Genomic DNA, 17,530 nt, shown 5'->3' with positions numbered 1-17,530 from the left:
CTGATCGAGATTTTTTTCCCTAATGCTTCCAATATATGTCTTGCAAAATGAACTCTGGAAAAATGAAGATAAGTATACCAATTACTAAGCATGGAATCAACCAAGAGCTTTGTGACCTCTGATTTTTTTTCCAAAACCTTCTGTACATTTAGAAAAAAAGTTCTCAGAAGCATCACATTTTCAAATAACTTTTCTGGCTGCCCTAAATTATGCAGATACATTGCACTCTTCAAATTATTTCAGATAGAGCACTTGTCTGCCTATGATTTTAACAAAACCAAACCTAACTGGAATTCCATCACAAAGTTAATTCAAATACTCAAACACCATAAGCCAAAGAAGAAACTAATACTGAAAGGTGTCTATATGAGTGCTTTAATGCCTACATGAAGCCTTGCTTCCTCCTGACTTTCCATGGCAGTGATGTCCAACAGAATTTTCTGAAATGATAAAATACTTTATATCTGTGCTGTCCAATATTATAGCCATCAGCCATAGGTAGCTAATGGGCATTTGAAATGTGGCTAGCGCAACCAAGGCACTGAATTCTTAATTTTATTTAAGTATAGATAGTCATGCTACCATATTGGACAGCACAGTTCATTTATTATTGTTGGCAATCCAGAGAATTCCCTTGTAAAATGAGCTGTTGCGGCTAACCAAGCTTTCTGGAAAACTAAGCAACAATCACTAAACCTCTGTTTTGCCAAATGGTCTTCGAACTTTTTTAAAGCAGCAATTCTTTTCATCTTATTTCTCCTTTCTTTTCAAAAGATATTTCTTCTATGACAATGCCACTGCTTTAGACATTAGGAAGGATGTCTTTCTAAAATGATTTAAGAAAAAAATACAATATACGCATATACCTTCTACAACAGTATCCACTGAGCATAATTTAATCTTTCCTGCAGGTCTCAGGGTCATCGGTATGAACACAAGCTATCAGACTCAGAAGAAACACATCAATTACAATAATGCATCTTAATGCAATGAAGCCCTCGGGGTCACTGGGCTCTGTGGGGCTATTTATACCTGCCCCAGGCACAGATTTTTATATCTTTCTGTCACATCTGTTGCCTAGCTATTAATGTCAATCCCTATTACCATCAGGGTGTCTGCCTATGTTTGTGTATTGCCTGGCTTGTTTCAAAAAAGTGGTTGCCATATCAATGGTAGCCTCTTTTCCCATCTTGTTTGTTGCCTCTGATTGGCTGACACGGGGATGCCAGAACTGGAGTGAGTTAGAAATGTCTGTCAAGAAAGAATAGTTAGGGTATGAAGAGTTCTCAGTGAACTTTAGTTATAATGCCAGGACTTCTTTATATCTAATTCATCAGCTCAGAGCCTCTTCTGCTTTACTTCTTGGTTGCAGGCAGAGAGCTTGCATAATAGCTGCTTGCAGATAGATCAGGTCTCAGTTTTCTGCTGGAAGGGATCTTATTCTTGCCCTTGTTATTTAACTTCTTTATTCATTATTACGTGTGTCCCCAGATAGAATACAAACATTTTGATAACAGAAGAGTAAAAAGCTGGGGGAATAGAGAGAGGAAACAATGTGCCTGTCTTATTTGTATTCCCTATAATGTTTTGCCTGGCACTATTTACCTAGAAAATATCAACTGGATGTTGAATGAACTTATACTGTGTTTTCCTTTTAAGTTTATTTCCATATACCTTAAGCATAATAAAAATGGTCTTCAAAGTTAAATCTCACTTAAAGCAGAAACTGCAGGTGCTCAACAATGATTAGGTATTAATATTTCTTAGCTATTTTTTATGATTTGTTAGGAATGTAAGTTGAAACTTAACCCCCTTAGCTATATTTAATTAGATGCATGATATGATCAGATGCCTGTTACCTCTACAATTCCATCTTTTTAAGCCCCCAAAAACACGACCCAGAAAAATTATAGAATTCCCTAAACAAAACAGAACTGAACTCGTGGAATTCCAGAAATGAACCCGATACTCTAGGAGCATCTCCCCAGCACCCTTAAGTATGGGGGGAACAATTACATTTGTGATTCTAGATACCATATTTCTATTAATTGTTCCGGAAATGAATCAACTCTTTTAGCCCGCCATATTACATTGCTGACTCATATCTGAACTTAAAATCAACTAGGAGCTCTCTCTGCAACAGTCTTACTTTAATAACTATTGCCCTCCATTCCCTATCCTTGCCAGTCATCCTAAGATTTAGAGGAAGCTGAAACTAAAACCCTCTCCAGAAAAATTTAGAGACCCTCCCATCCTTGCAGATGTTCCCTCCAGAAATAACATTACTCCTCCACAAAAATCTCAAATTTTCACAGCTCTGCAATTCACTGACACTCCCAGTATTTCATTTTTTCATCTCTCCTGTGACATTTGCAAGGATCCAGCTTCGACCTGAAAGAGCAGTTCTGTCCTATGTGAGCCACTCAGAGAACGCATGTGGCTTCCCAAGATATAATCAGATTTATTAAAAGAATCTTAAAAGTACAAGTACAGCTGTAAAGATTCCTTTTTAAGCGTAAGCATGAGTCTATTCTGCCTAGGTCTGCGTGACCAGAATGGGCAGTAGGAAGTATGCAGGAAAAACTCTCACTCATAAAAAGATCAGACAGAGGTGTTGGCCCCACAACCCTACCTACCTACCTCACCCAGCCTCCAGGTCCTTGCAAAACAAGAAGATCCATCAGAGAAAAAAAGCATGTAGAATGGGGCAAAAGGCTCTCAGAGAAATGCCCAGTGGGTTAAAGTATAGGGCAAGAGGTAAAATCGGCTCACCAACTGCCAATCACCACAGGGTTTCTAACGCAGGAAAAAGATGGAACTACTTCCTTTCCATAGTGAGGCAGCTCTGATGGACAGCTCCCTTTTTCTGCTGTTTGCTCCCTCATTTCACCTACCGCTTGGATATGAGGAGAAAGGCGGGACAATGAAGGGATGATCGACGTGAGAGAACTGGGTAAATGAAGACTATGTTTAAAGTCTGTGAGTTTGGAGGCTATGTTTTTCTTTGAACTAAAGGGGATCTTCTTTTTTATTGGGATTTTTTTTTTTTAATTTAGAAGCAGCACAGTATGATGGAAAAAACATTGGTTTTTGGAGGTAGGCAGACTAGGGTCCAAATTTTAGCTATGTGATCTTGGCCAAATCACTTGATTTCTTGGCCTCGGTTTCTTCATATGATATTGTGAGAGAATTTGAGGTAAATAAGTGTAAATGCCTAGAATTCATGATAGGCACACAATACATGAGAACTAACTGCTCTTGAACTCTACAGGAGCCCCCAGAGAAGTCCAAAACAGTGAAAAAGAAGCAGAGACTGACTGGAGACTCATCCGAGGGTCAGGAAGGTCCTTGCCTCTGTGTTTCTTTCAGATTGTCTAATTCAGTTCCCTAAGCTGGGATAAGTTTTGAAGAGAAGCTTAGTCTACTTCCGCTGAAACAGGACTGACGGGTAGAGAAAGGAGACATTTCTGTTTTCTTCCAGACAAGAGCAGAACAACCATTCCTCAAACAACCCTTGAGCTACAAAGCAAATGAATTAACTCAGAGCAGAGACTGAGCAGAATTTAATGACATTTATGCATGATGACAAATTTGACACATTGTATGCACTACACAGGATTAATGTAGGGAGAAATGGCCATATGTTAGAGAAACTTCAGGAAAATAATCATGGTTCTTTATGTGCCTATGGATGCGTGTGTGCGTGTGTGTGTGTGTGTGCGCGCGCGCGCGCGCGTGTGTGTGTGTGTGTGTGCGTGTGTGTGTGTGTGTATCCATCCAGGTTAGTTTTTTATGCTGTCCTCTAGTAAATAGTTGAGTCAAGTGCATAACACTTTACGCCTTCCCTAGGGCAATTTCCACTTTTAACTTTGTTAAAATCTATTTGCTTATAGGTTCCATCTCCCCATCTAAGGTTATGAATTCCTTGAGGGAAAATTCATGTCTTCTTCCTTTTAAAATACTCAGCGAATTGCACACAATAGACCCACACACACAATTTTTGGAAAGAAACATATCTACAAACCTGAGGGTTTTGGGGAGGTGGTGTGTGTGTCTGTGTCTGTGTCTGCATGTCTGTCTATTTTTAAAAACTATATTGTTTTACTACTACCAGTAGAAGTAGCCTTCGTGGGGTCATGGGCGCCCACAAACCACCTGATATGTATGGGAAGAGGATACAACCATGAGGTCAGATGAAATGGACAAGAGAAGATGTCTCAAAAGCACTAGGCAAAAGGCACAGACATGGGCCAGGGAAAAACTAGGCTTGGTAGCTTCACATGCCTAATTACCGACAACAGAGAGTCACAGAAAAATGGTTGTTTCTGGACTTTCTTATAAGAACTGAGCTATAGGCTGGGAATAAATGTCTCCTCCTTGGCAGCCTGACCCAGCCTTGCACGGCCCCAGTGGTCTCATGTGTTTGGCTCTGCTTTGCCTTATTAACCATCTCCAGTCAACTTTTAGTTAATAATTGAGAATCCTCCTCTGCCATTTGAAGCCATTGCTCAATCCACTATTGCTGACATCAAAAAGTGAGCTCCAAAGAGAAAAAGGAGTGAGGAATCAGGACCCACTCTACGAAGAGAATACCTTGAGCCAACATACAGCACAAATGTTGAAAAGCAAATTTTCCAAAAAGTTTCTTGGTTTTAAACCTGCTATAAGATAATAATACATGTTGATCGTTGGCATTTTGGGAGTGAAATGAAAAGTAGAAGGAAGAAAAAAATACTCATAGTCTCACCACCCAGAAACAATTACTGTTAATTTTTTATTCCAAGTTAAGGTCAAACTTGAGTTCTACTTTTTCAGTAGAACCAGAAATTAATTGCCTAGGTAACATTTGAAGGTTTATTCTTTGATACTGAACATTTACATTACTAAGTGTGAGTAGAGGTGCGTAATAAGAAAAAAAATCAAAGTGAATTACTAAGAAAAAACAGGGACCAGAGAAAATTCGGGGGGCCAAGCTGCTTCTTTTGAAATGTTTTTCAAAGACATTAATACTTTCGGATTACCTGAATGTGGCTGCCACTGTGGAGAAATTTCGTAAAGACAGTACCTGGAACTCTATGAAGATTTTATCTTTTCTCTGAGCAGCTATTTTCTAAAGTTCATGGACAAAGAACTTGGAAGTACTTTCAGGCATGCCAACACATTTTTCAGGCACTGAAGAAGACTGGGGAAATAACAGCCTAAAAAATGTTAAGCTAGTTCTAGAGTACAGCTTATTAACAATACGTGATTCAACCTATCCTCATCACAGACCTGCCACCTCCTTTACTGTAAAATATCCTGAACTGTGGCTCTATCTAGTACCAGTGTGATATTAAAAACATCTTCAAGTCAAAAGAGATGTCGAAAACCACATCTCATTTCAAGTCTGTAGAGAAAACTAGATGTATTGCCACTGCAGCAAGGAAGTATATTTTAAAAGATAAATGCATGCAGTACTGAGGATAAGGCTCAAGAATGGGAAGGACATGCAACTCTGGTATTCATGTTTCTGAGTATACATTTATAGCTGCAGCACGAGCAACATCTATCATTTGGACTAGAAGAGTTTTAAGTTCAGAAATATCCGCAAAATATACTTCCTCTGACGTGTTTCTTTAATAAATTGTTATATAAAGGCAAGTTCTGGAAAATGCTTTTCTTATCTTGTAATTATAGTTTTGGTTTCACAAAATGCATAAAGAGAAACATCATCTAGATCTGTGGCCATGCTCTCATGTCTCCATTTCTTTGCTCCCAAAATCTCCTCTGTGAATGTTCATTCTCAGCTCATTCACCCGGCAAGCCCAATTCGCATAGCAAGTATTCTGCGAAGCCTTCTCTACGCATCTTCTTTACAGACTCAGGAAGACCTGAACATTTCCTCCCTTCGAGCTCCCACAGCGTCTTCTGCATACCTCTATCACCTCATTTCACTCTTGCATTAATTCAACCACATCTTTGCTGAGCCCTAATATGTGCCAAGCATTATTCTAGGCACTAGGGGTACAATGATGTAAACACAAAGTGCCTGGAGTTTATATTCTAGAGATGAACACAGCAGTAAACATAAAATACAATATAATGCCAAGTAACGATTAGTGCTATGAAAAAAAATAAGCAAAATACACTAAAACTGTGTGTGTGTGTGTGTGTGTGTGTGTGTGTGTGTGTACACACACAAAACAGAAACGGTGGTGGTCACTTTCTTAAGAGGCTACTTGTCACATAGTCCAAATGAAATACATAAATATTAATAAGTTGGATGGATGGATGGACAGATAGATTGATAGACAGATGCCAAGAAGGTATTTTAGAAGGTAAATCCTTAAAGAATGTGAAATAGTTTCATTTCTGAGCACAAGTGCAGCTGTCATGATTCGTCTCAACCATCACCACGTCATTCCCATATAGGTAGGTCAGTCCTGACATCATCCCCACATATATCTTCTTGCCCTTGCCCGACCAGAGGCTTTGCTCTGGGATAACGGATGTGCTCAGGCTACCAAGGTATACCATGCTCATTCTGGCCTCTGTGCCTTTCCTCCTGCAGTTCCTTCTGCTCTGGACACTCCCTTTCCTCACACTCACTCCAAGCCAAAATTCTTTTCCTTCTGAGCTCAACAAGCTTCACGTCTTCCTTTCCTGGCAAGACTGTGCTTCCACAAGAAGCTCCCTGTAGCATATCTCCATCAGGGCATTTTCCCAGTGATTATATGTCTTCCTCCTCAACTGTGACAGCCAGCCTCCAAGGCAGTACACGAGGGTCTCCACCTCCTGGTACTAAAGCCAGTGCATAGTCCCCTCCCACATTAAATCAGGGCTGAGCTGTGAGACTGACAGAAAACAGCAGAAGTGATGGTGTTTGGCTTCTGAGGCTGTCATAAAAGGCACTGAAGTTTCTGGCTTGGCCTCTTGGATAACTTGCTCTGAGAAAAGCTAGTCACCATATTATGAAGACACTCCAGCAGTGTCATGGAGATGCCCACGTGGGAAGAATCAACCGGCTGGTCATATGCGTGAGACACCTTAGAAATGCGTCTTCCAGCCCAGTCAAGCCTCCAGGTGACAGCAGTTCCGGCCAATATTTTGGCTATAAACTCATGAGAGAACTGAGTAGAACCACCCAGCCAGGCTAATCCTGAGTTCCTGACCCACAGAAACTGTAAAAGATAAGTAATATGTATCATGGTTTCAATCCACTAAGTGCTGGATAATTTGTTGCAAAGGAAGAGATAACGGATACACCAACTGATGGCTAAGTTCTCTGAAAACAGGAACTGGTACCCCTCCTGCCCCACCCCCTCACATATAGCAGTGCCTGCTACAGAGCAGGGGCTCCAAAAAAAGTTTGATAAATCAATAAATGGTTTTTTAAAAACTGACATTTATTGAATCCTGATTGTGCCGGGCACTGTCCTAAAAACTTTATATCTGTTATTTTGTTTAATCCTATGAAGTAGGCACTACTATCCCCCATATTAACAATGAGAACACCGAAGCACAAAGAGATTAAACAACCTGCTCAAGGTCGCATGGATGGCAAATAATGGAGCCCGGATTTGAACCCAGGAATCTGAGTCCATTCTTAGCCATTATGTAAAATTATTTTTTGGTGATCACCTATTTAGGGAAGACCTATCTAATACTTCTCTGGATCCCTCATGGGACACAATGTCTCAGCAATAAATATGGAGTAAATGAATGAATGAATAAATGAATGAGCATGACCAGACATCCCTTTCACACTTGATTACAAATCCTTTCGGTAACTGACACAAATTATTTCTTACGGTCTTGATATTAACCGGCTTGTGTGTTCCTTCTGGATTAAAATCAAATTCTAAATATAAATTGAATTTCATTCTTGAAAGGCACTGTGAAATTTCACTGAACAACTGCTGTTATCCAACTTCTCTCTGATTTTCTCCCTCCTGCTGCTCCCACTGTGCTGCTGGCTTTGTCTCCTCCACCAGAAACCACCCCCACAACAGAGGTTTGGGGATAAAATTAGGGATGCCCAGGAATGGTGCCCTTACCAGGCTCAGTCCTTCCTGGTTTCCCTTCAACACCACCGCCCTCCTTTTTGGCCCCCCCAGCCCCCATCCAGCTGGGAACCACCAGGACGAGGGGTCATGGGTTTGCCACCTTCTCTGCTACCAAAAGAGTCAAGGCCTACTACCGATTTCTACATCCCTAGGCTTCACTCTCGGCAGGATCAAGAGTGACTCATTCTTTCACCATTTATTGTGGGCCGGCTATGCACCAGACACTGTGTGAGACACATGCCTCTAGGAGCTGACAGACCAAAGAGAAGCGCGGAAGAGAACACAGACAGCTACAAAGCAGTGTGTGTAAAAGGGAGAGACCAGGTCCCCAGGAGGACACTCAGGACACAGGGAACATCCTGAACCCTGGGCCTCACCATCTGCATCCTGAACTCAAGTACCAGTTGGCTTATTTGGAACAGGCCTAATTGTCGAGAATGTCTTCTTGGTGCAGAGAGTGGAGTATTAGTGAAATACGTTATTTGACAGGCTTAATTAGTACATATTCTTTATATGCTTATTTAATTTCAATCTTAATAGCTGCTAGAAGCAAGGACAGTTCATTTTTTAATGACTTAATTAGAACTGCTAATACATACACATGGCAAAACATTCAAACAATACAAATAGATAGACAATGGAAAATAAGTCTCCCCCATCACCCTCCGGACCTCAAGTTCCCTTTCCAGAAATAATCATTGTTACCAGTTACTGATGTCTCTTTCCAGAAATATCATGCTTTATGAATGGACACATTTTACAAGTGAGAACACACAATGCACTTATCTACAACTTTCCTTTCATTTAATGACATATCTTAGAGTTCATTCTACGAGAGCACATGTATCTCTATTCTTTTTAATGGCTGCCCAGAATTGTATTATACAGACATAACATAATGAACCAGTCCTCTAAGGATATCCGATTAGATTGTTTCCAATGATTTGAAGCAGTTCAATGTTTTCTTTCATACTGGAAAGAACAGTGAATAAACAATATTTTTTTCTATTGTGGCAGTTAATGAATAAATTACAGCTTTCCAAGATAAATTGACTCCGTTTATTTTCCCTTCTTTTCGTTTGTTTTCTGAGGTCATCTTTAACTCAGAAAATCAATAAACCTAGGTAGCACTGACCTTGTATAATTTCATATTTTACTGGAAACCCCAAGAGTACAAAACTAAGAACTTAGAAAGTTCCTTTCCAAGGTACCATGTTGTGACCACAGCAGAAACACTTCATTCACACATATGTGGTAAGGCTACCGACAGACGGCGCCTCTGTATAGCTGGTACCAGTTTCATTTCCTCTTTTCAGAAATTGAGGAAACTAGTCATATCATCTACTACATTTTCCATCAAGAATAGAGATGTCACAGAGGTGAATAATCTAGGTATCTTTTCAGAGTCCGTGAATAAAGCCATGTTTCAATAGATTTGGCTTCTTTTTCGATCCTATGGATTGTTTTAAGTACTAAAACTATCATTCTGAAAGAGATCCATAAACTTCACCAGACTACCAACCCATGACACCAAAAAGGGTAAGACTTTCTGACTACTTACTAATTAAAACCAATTTGGAGGCACCAAGCAAAATCAACGACTTTGAAAACTGCAGCATCTTACCCACTCACCTCCGAAAATCTCATAGCATATCTCATTAGCAGGAGCTGTTTCTAAATCAGGTAAAAGAGGCTCAGTAAACCAAGCTCATTTACAAGGTTCTTTGATTTGATATTTTGAGACATTTCTTATAAAAATAGCTTTCTCTCAAATAGCATTTGACTCCAAAGCAGATCACTGGATGATCAAACTCTCTTATATCAACTTTATTATCAGATGTGTTGATTATCTCATTGTTTAAGAAAAAAAAACATTTTGTTTTTCTTTTCTCACTGCGCTTTCAATTTTAAAAGGTACATATTCGTTTGAACACTGGAAGGTACTAATTACTTGTTACTCCTTGACCTGTCTATGTCACTGATAAAAATGAGGCAAAATATTTTGTTAATGAAGACATGGCTTTAAAACGTGGTTAATTGCAGAGGAGAGCTGTATTTGTGCCTTAAAAGAGTACTCTCAGTTTGTCATTAAAAAGTCATTTCTGGCCCACACATATTGTAACAAATCACATAAGGACAACTACTTTAGTTGGATGTAGATGCTATCTAACTCTGAGCCCAAATTCAAGGGCTTCTCTACCACGTTATCCTTATCACTGAATTAACCTATCGCTTAATAATGAGGTGGTTTTTATTCAACTCCCGCAGAATGATGGGTAGATTCGACTTACAACACAATGATGAGAGGATTAAAATAGACAAATACATAAAGAGATACAGGACCAAATCCCTTACATGGATCACTGTGAATTTTTAAAATCTTAGATATTATTTGTTTCCTCTCTCCACCCTACTTAAATGGAAGCTCTGCAGGAGATGGGATCTTATAGCCTTGCTCATTCATTTCTGTATTCCACACTCTAAAATAGTGCCTAGCACATACAAAACCCTTGTTCTCCAACTAGATAGGCGAAGAAGCCTCTTCTAATACAGATCATTTGCAGAAAAGGATTTAAAAAACCCTTTTAATTTGTTTTAAAACATGGTTGAGGTTGCAATGAAGTAAAGGATACAACTGGAAGCCAGAAACTAAAAGAAAGTATAATTTTACCATGGAATGCAGAGCTGGCATTTGCTCCAAGGACATTAGCTGACCTATGAGCCTGGGTATTTACATACTGCTGTGGTCTGGGGACCTGGCCTGATCATGGTCAGAGGCCCAATCAAATACCCCTTTCTAAAATCCTATAATGGAAACAACCTCAGAGAATAAAGCAGAAAAAAAAGCCCCGTCCTTCAGAAAGAGACTTATCTATCCTGGCCTGGGCTCTTAGTGAGGCAGGAAAAAAAGTCTCTCCTGAGAATCTCTAACCAAAAGCCCACATTCATGTAGTTTTAGGACCAGAGTTCACACTACCAGTGTGGCTTGGAAGAATAATGACCATCACCAGTGACCATGAACTCGTAGCTGAAAAGGTGATTAAAGATGCCCTTATTTGTCATTACCTGGTGGCTGAAACAAATGCTAATCCTTTGTCTCTTGAGAAAGACACTTCAAACACAGGACTCTAATAATTCCCACAGAAAATGTTTCAAGACAAACGAGCTCCCAACAGAAAATCACTAAAATAAGGGTAAGTCACTATGAGTGAGTGATCAGAAAACTGGAGATACTGCAATGAACAGATACAGAATAGAAAATAAATAAGTTTAATTGTGTAAAGAAGTAATAGAGGGGATTAAAGATATGAAGATAATTGAGTACATAATTTTTTAAAAAGCTAAATAGAATTTCTCAAATATAAAATGAAAATAATGAAAACAAACAAACAAAACAGGTATGTAACATATTGGACATAGCCAGACAGATTTTACAAACCTTAAGGTAGACTTGAAGAAACTGTCCAAAATGTAGCACAGAGAGACAAAAGTAAAACACATAAAGAAGCTAAGTGATATGGAACATGAAGTGAGAAAGTTTAACATATTCCTAGTGGTTTCTAAAAAGCGAAAAAAAATAAGGAGAATTAAGTCAAAGCAATATTCAAAAAAGTAAGTGCTAAAAGTTCTTTAAATGAAAGACATGAATTCTCAGATTGAAGAAGAGTGATAAATCCCAAGCATAATAAATAAAAATAAACCAATACCTAGACATCAAAAATTTCAACATTTAGTGACACTGAAGAAACCAAAATCAAGAAGAAACTAATGGCAGAGAGAAAAGAAAGATCACTGACAAAGACTGAGCTGACTTCTCAGCATCAAAAATGGAAGTAAAATTACATCTTCAAAGAGTTGAGAGAAAATAACTGTCAATCTAGAATAAGCTAAACTATCTCTCAAGACAAGGGTGTGATAAAGACATTTCCAGGCAAACAAAAATGGGCAGAGATCACTACTCACAGACCCTCATTAAAGGAATTTTAAAACAAAGTACTCAGAAAGAAGGAAAGTGATTCAAAGGTATGAAATATCAGAAGGCATATTTAAGTAGTTAAGTGTGAATGCTGACAGTTGGACATCTCTGAGTCCACCACCCTGGTTGAGTTTTGAGACTTGTCCAAACCATCCTAGTTAGAAAGGAGAGAGTAGCTGGGAGCTAATTACTCACGAAAGATATAAGCTGGACAAGGCTAACCTTGAACTGATTGCTCAGCCAAGAAATGTTAGATATAACTTATTCTTTAATTTTCAAGCAAACTATAATTATGTTGTAATTTAATACAACTCCACAGTATAAGAGAAATCTAAATGCAAATGAAATCAAACTCTTCAGCGTATACTCCAAAACTTAAAATTTTCAAGGGAATGGTAATTTCACCCAATCCTTTGTGAGAGATTAGGTCCCTTTTTGTAAACATCTTGTTCCATAACTTCCACCTTCTCTCTGAGATTTGGTCTCCCACAGGTAAGTGGCACATGATGATCAGATTTCCCAGGCCCACAAGCTAAATCACAAAGACCTTCCTTTTCGGGATCAGGATCCATTGCAGAGAGCAGGAGAAGAGATGGGAAGAGTCAGAAACATAACCAGTTCAGAGGGCAGCATGGAGATTTTTTCCAGCTCAAAATCACTAACTGACCGGAACATGTTCAGAAATGACCAGTCACCTGCATGTGATGGATCTGATGGGCCTGTGCAAACGAGAACCACAGTTTCTGGGAGCCCCAACGTGACATCCTAAAAGACCTTCAAATCTCTGCACTTTGATCACAGAGGAGCTGAAAGGGAAAATATCAATAGAGGAAGAATCCCTCTGCCCCATATAGGGTGCTTTCAGGAGCTATAGCAATGTAAGGAGGGCCTTCCGACTGAAAATGGAGCCTCATACACCTGGGTCCCTGAGAGATGTTTCTGGAACTGAATCCAGTCAAAAAGTTCAAATGACAGTAATTCTAAAAAGTTACATGGAATCAAATAATTGGTGTCACAGGTTCTACTCTAATAAACTGCCTTTTTTGTTGGCATGGAAGGCACAGGTGCCCCCCTGCATCCTTGCCTTTTCCTGGCTTGGGTGTGCTGGCCAGAGTGACCATTGGTCCAGTACTTGGGGCCCCTGCGGGAGCAGCAGCCCTCCATCTGTCACCCCCAGCACTGCTGAGATCTCTCCAGTCTTGGCTCCCATCTGCTGAAACTTCCAGACCCTTTTAAGTCAGTTCCAGACAAAGTATAAAGAGCTAGGTTCAAAGGAGTTCTGCTGTTATATTCCAGGCAGTAGATAAGGAGAAACCAAGGTAAAAACCATGAATGGGACATTAAGTCTGTGTCTAAACTGGTCGCCAGCTTGGCAGTTTTGTTCAAATAGGCCAGTCAGTTTACTGAAGCCACCAGCCAACAGTTAGTAAATCACCTGCTTAAATAATTTACCTCTAAGAAATAACCAGGAATTTGACTCAATTAACCAAATCTACTACTTCTCTTGCAATAGTATAGCTCCTTCTAAAATGCTCCGTGTGAACCAAATCTTTGTCCAAAAGAAAATTAAGAATGAGAAAAAGATCTGTCCAGTTTGACACCAATGGCTGGCCAACAATGAAAAAGGAGAGACAGGGACAGCAAAGTGGAGAGTGACCTGGACAGAGCTGGAGAGGGGTAAGCAGAGGGTAGTGGGCCAGCCAGGGAGGCCTGGTTCAGAGAAGAAATCCAGAATGCAAATCAGGAACCAGAGAAGAGGCCCCTTTGTCCAGTCTGGGCACACACGTGGGGGGAGAGGGACAGGTCCTCTGCATCTACACCTGACCTAGAGCAACAGGATGACTCCCTTGCTGACCCCCTGGCGGGGACAAGAATTCTAAAAAATCTGATCACTGTAAGTGCAGTAACTGGGTGGGAAAGAGTAGGCAGCGTGAAGGTCTTCTCAGGGTTGGCAAAGGTGGGCTTTACCAGTAGGAGGTGGGGCAAGTTGTAATAGGGTTCACTATGTGCCGTGCACGGGACAAACACATCCTTACAACTATTCTGTAAGGTACGAAGTGTAATCCCCACCTTACAAATGAGGAAAGGTTCAGCGAGGTGACGCCGTGTCTCTCACTGGTAAGCAGCAGAGTCGCGAGTGAAAACCCAGAACTGTCTGCCTTCAATGCCATTTCTAGGACTCTTCACCTCCTGGTCCAGGGCCTTTCAGTTTCCATCAGAGGTGCCTGCAGTGATCATGCTGCTTGAATAAACACCCTTTTCTCTTCTGGCAACTTCTCATAACTCATTTTTTCTTTTTTAATCTTGGCTAAGAGGAGGCAAAAAATAAAACCTTTTCTCCATTCACATCCACAAAAGGCCACCACCCTAGAGTAAATCCACTTTGTCAAGCTAATCCATTTTTAAAAGAATGCGTATATATGAGTGCTCTAAAAAGTTTGAAGTGGTCTAGAAACAGAAGGTACTGTTATTAAAATAATCACCATACTCATCCATACAGGCCAGCTCATCCGAGAATATTTTAAGACTGGAAATATTATAGCCACAAATTATAATGCTAATAAAATGAGAAAGCTTGAACCGCATAGAGTGCTTAAGTCAACAATTCCAGTGTTTTAATTCTTTTCCTTTCACAAGTGAAACCTCCATTATAGAGAGTGATATACCATGTTGGAGCTGCAGGATTCTTGGGGGCTGGGCCAGGTGAGAGGAGACCCAGGTTCAAATCCCAGCCCTGCCTCTAACTAGCGGCTACAGCTACGCTTAGGCACGATCCTGGACTCCCCAGCTTCGCCGCTTTCTCACCCTCCCTCCCCCATTCTCAGTTTCCTCCTCTGGAAAGTAATTTGCTAAACCAAGTAAGAGTGAGGATTTGGGGACTCAGACTGCCTGGATTTGTGTTCTGCTCCCATGGTTACCAGCATGTGACCTTGGACAAGTTCCTAGTCATTCTGTACCTCTTTTTTTATCATCTCTACAAAGGATAAAAACGGTACCTACCGTGATCGTTAGTTTCATGTGTCAACTTGACTGGGCCACGGGGTACCCAGATATTTGCTTAAACATTATTCTGGGTGTGACTGTGAGGGTATCCGGAGGAAATTAACATGTGAATCTGTGGACTAAGCAAAGACGATGCCCTCCCCATTGTGGGTGGACCCCAACCTATCCTCTGAAGGCCGGAATAGAATCAAGGGCTGAGTAAGAAAACTCGCTCTCTCCGCCTGTTTTTAAGCTGGGACAGTGGTCTTCTCCTGCCTTCAGACTCAGACTTGCACTACGACTAAACCATCGGCTCTTCTGGTCCTCCAAATGCAGGTCTTGGGATTTCTCAGCTTCTGTAACTGTGTGAGACAATTCTTTGTAATAAGTCTCTCTAGATATAGGTATAGCTATAGCTACAGCTATAGATATAGGTATAGCCACATAGATATATAGATATCTCCTATTGGATCTGTTTCTCTGGAGAACACAAACTAATACACTACCTCAGGGTTACTTTGGAATTAAATTAGCTAACACTTTTAGGACAAAGCCTGGCACATCATAAGACCTCAATAAATATTATAGTTAGCCACTAGACATTTCACACCTCACTCCTATGAGTCTTTTAAAAAGAACCATAAAATGTGTAGCAGCAAAAAGGTTTTTAAAAAGCTACAGAATTGTAAAAAAATTAGGTTACTTCATGTGCAACCACAAGTTGCTACAGTTTCCTCACTGGGATAATGTGTGAGATATACAGAGACACTGTAACTATGGTGGCTTCTATGAAAAACTAACCCCCCCTCAAAAAAAAAAAAAAAAAGAGGAAAAAAACAACAACCTGACACCGGGGTCTAAATTATAGCCCCATCTGCTTCCTCACCTTTGGTCTCACTGTCTCTTTCTAAAGCAAATGTCTGTCCCATCTCTATTCAGGTGGCCTTTGAATTTGCTGAGTTTAATTAAAGCAAGTCAAGACACTAATACGCAGACATTAGCACTCAGAGTTAATTAGCCAGATGCAAAGCAATTCCTCTTACTGGGCAAATCAGAGAAACACCCTTGGAAAATCTAAAAAGATAGAGCACATCATTCTGTGCTTAAGAGAACAGGCTGAAATACAAAAATCTTGGGCTTTTCCGAGTAACCTTTTATTTTCCTAGTTTCCAGAAATAACACAGCTTTTCTTTTGACCATTTTTAGGGGGGAAAAATAAAATACCAAAACACAATTTATATGGCAGGCTGACATCATTTCTTGATTCTTTTCACAATCAAAAGATGGGCAGTTCACCACAGTGAGTTTCCTCTGGGAACAATGATTACACAGGCTGCTTTATACATTTTGATGGCTTTCAAATTAAATACCCAAATGGAATTTTTTTTAAATCTATTTACCACAAACTATTGAAACTACCTAAAGAATCTTTCCAAGAATATCCATATTATTGTTTGTGAGCTGAGATCATAAAAAAAAAAAAAAAATGGGAAGAAAAGGTATTTTGATTTCCATTTAGAATCTCAGCAGCTTTACAAAGGAAAAATACTATTCTTGTGCCCAGAAAGCACTACACGAAACTTTTCCATTTATGAAACCCATTGGCACTATATGCTCAAAAGTATTTTCAAAGAAAATTCATTTAAGATGGACCCTAATTATAAGTCATCATGGGGCAAGGTCAAGTGAAATGAGATTTCCCTGGTGCTACTTCAAAGGTTCATTCAACAAATACTAATTGGCTACCTATTACGTGAACAGCATGGTGCTAGGTGTTTGGACCACAGTGGTGAACAAAGCAGAAATACCCCGTGCCCTCTCAGAGCTGCTTCTGACAGAGCCAAGGTAAGTCTGATCCTATAATGTGATAGAGCTGCCCGGGGCCCCTTCAGGGTGCAGACATCCCAAAGGGAACAGTGGGGATCATCTGGGGAACTGAGACAGAAGAGCGAGAAAGAAATAAAACAAAGAAAGATGAGAGGAATATTGCAAAAACAGACCCTCTCTGGAGATTTATAATGAACATTCGCATATCACAAACTAGAAGAAGTCCCAGGTATCTATGTTGTTGTACTGGGCATAGCTATAAACATTGAGACTACAGCAGTGAACATAAAAAAAAATTAAAAAATAAATTTTTTTTTTAAAAAGCCCTTGCTTACATAGAGTTTACATTCTAATAAGGGATACCAAGCAATAAATAAGTGCTAAGGAGAAAAATCAAGCAAAGTAAGGGAGATCAGAACAGGGAGGATATTATTTTTTTATATAAATGGTAGTCAGCAGAGAACTCATGGACGAAGTGACATTTGGGCACAGACAAAAAGGGAGAAAGCCACATGGTTTTCAAGAGAAAGGGCACTCCTGGAAGAGGAAGCAGTATCTGCTAAGGCCCAGAGGCAGGAGTGTGCTTGGCAGGTCTGAGCACAGCAAAGAAGCTAACATTAGCTGCAGCAGTATGAGCAAAGTGGGGAATGATAGGAGACAAGATGGAAAAGGAAGCCAGGACTAAATCACAGAGAGATTT

The sequence above is a fragment of the Pteropus vampyrus genome, unplaced genomic scaffold (genome assembly GCF_000151845.1).
Source record: "Pteropus vampyrus isolate Shadow unplaced genomic scaffold, Pvam_2.0 Scaffold31, whole genome shotgun sequence".
Lineage (NCBI taxonomy): Eukaryota > Metazoa > Chordata > Mammalia > Chiroptera > Pteropodidae > Pteropus > Pteropus vampyrus.
Note: the sequence above shows the minus strand (reverse complement) of the source record.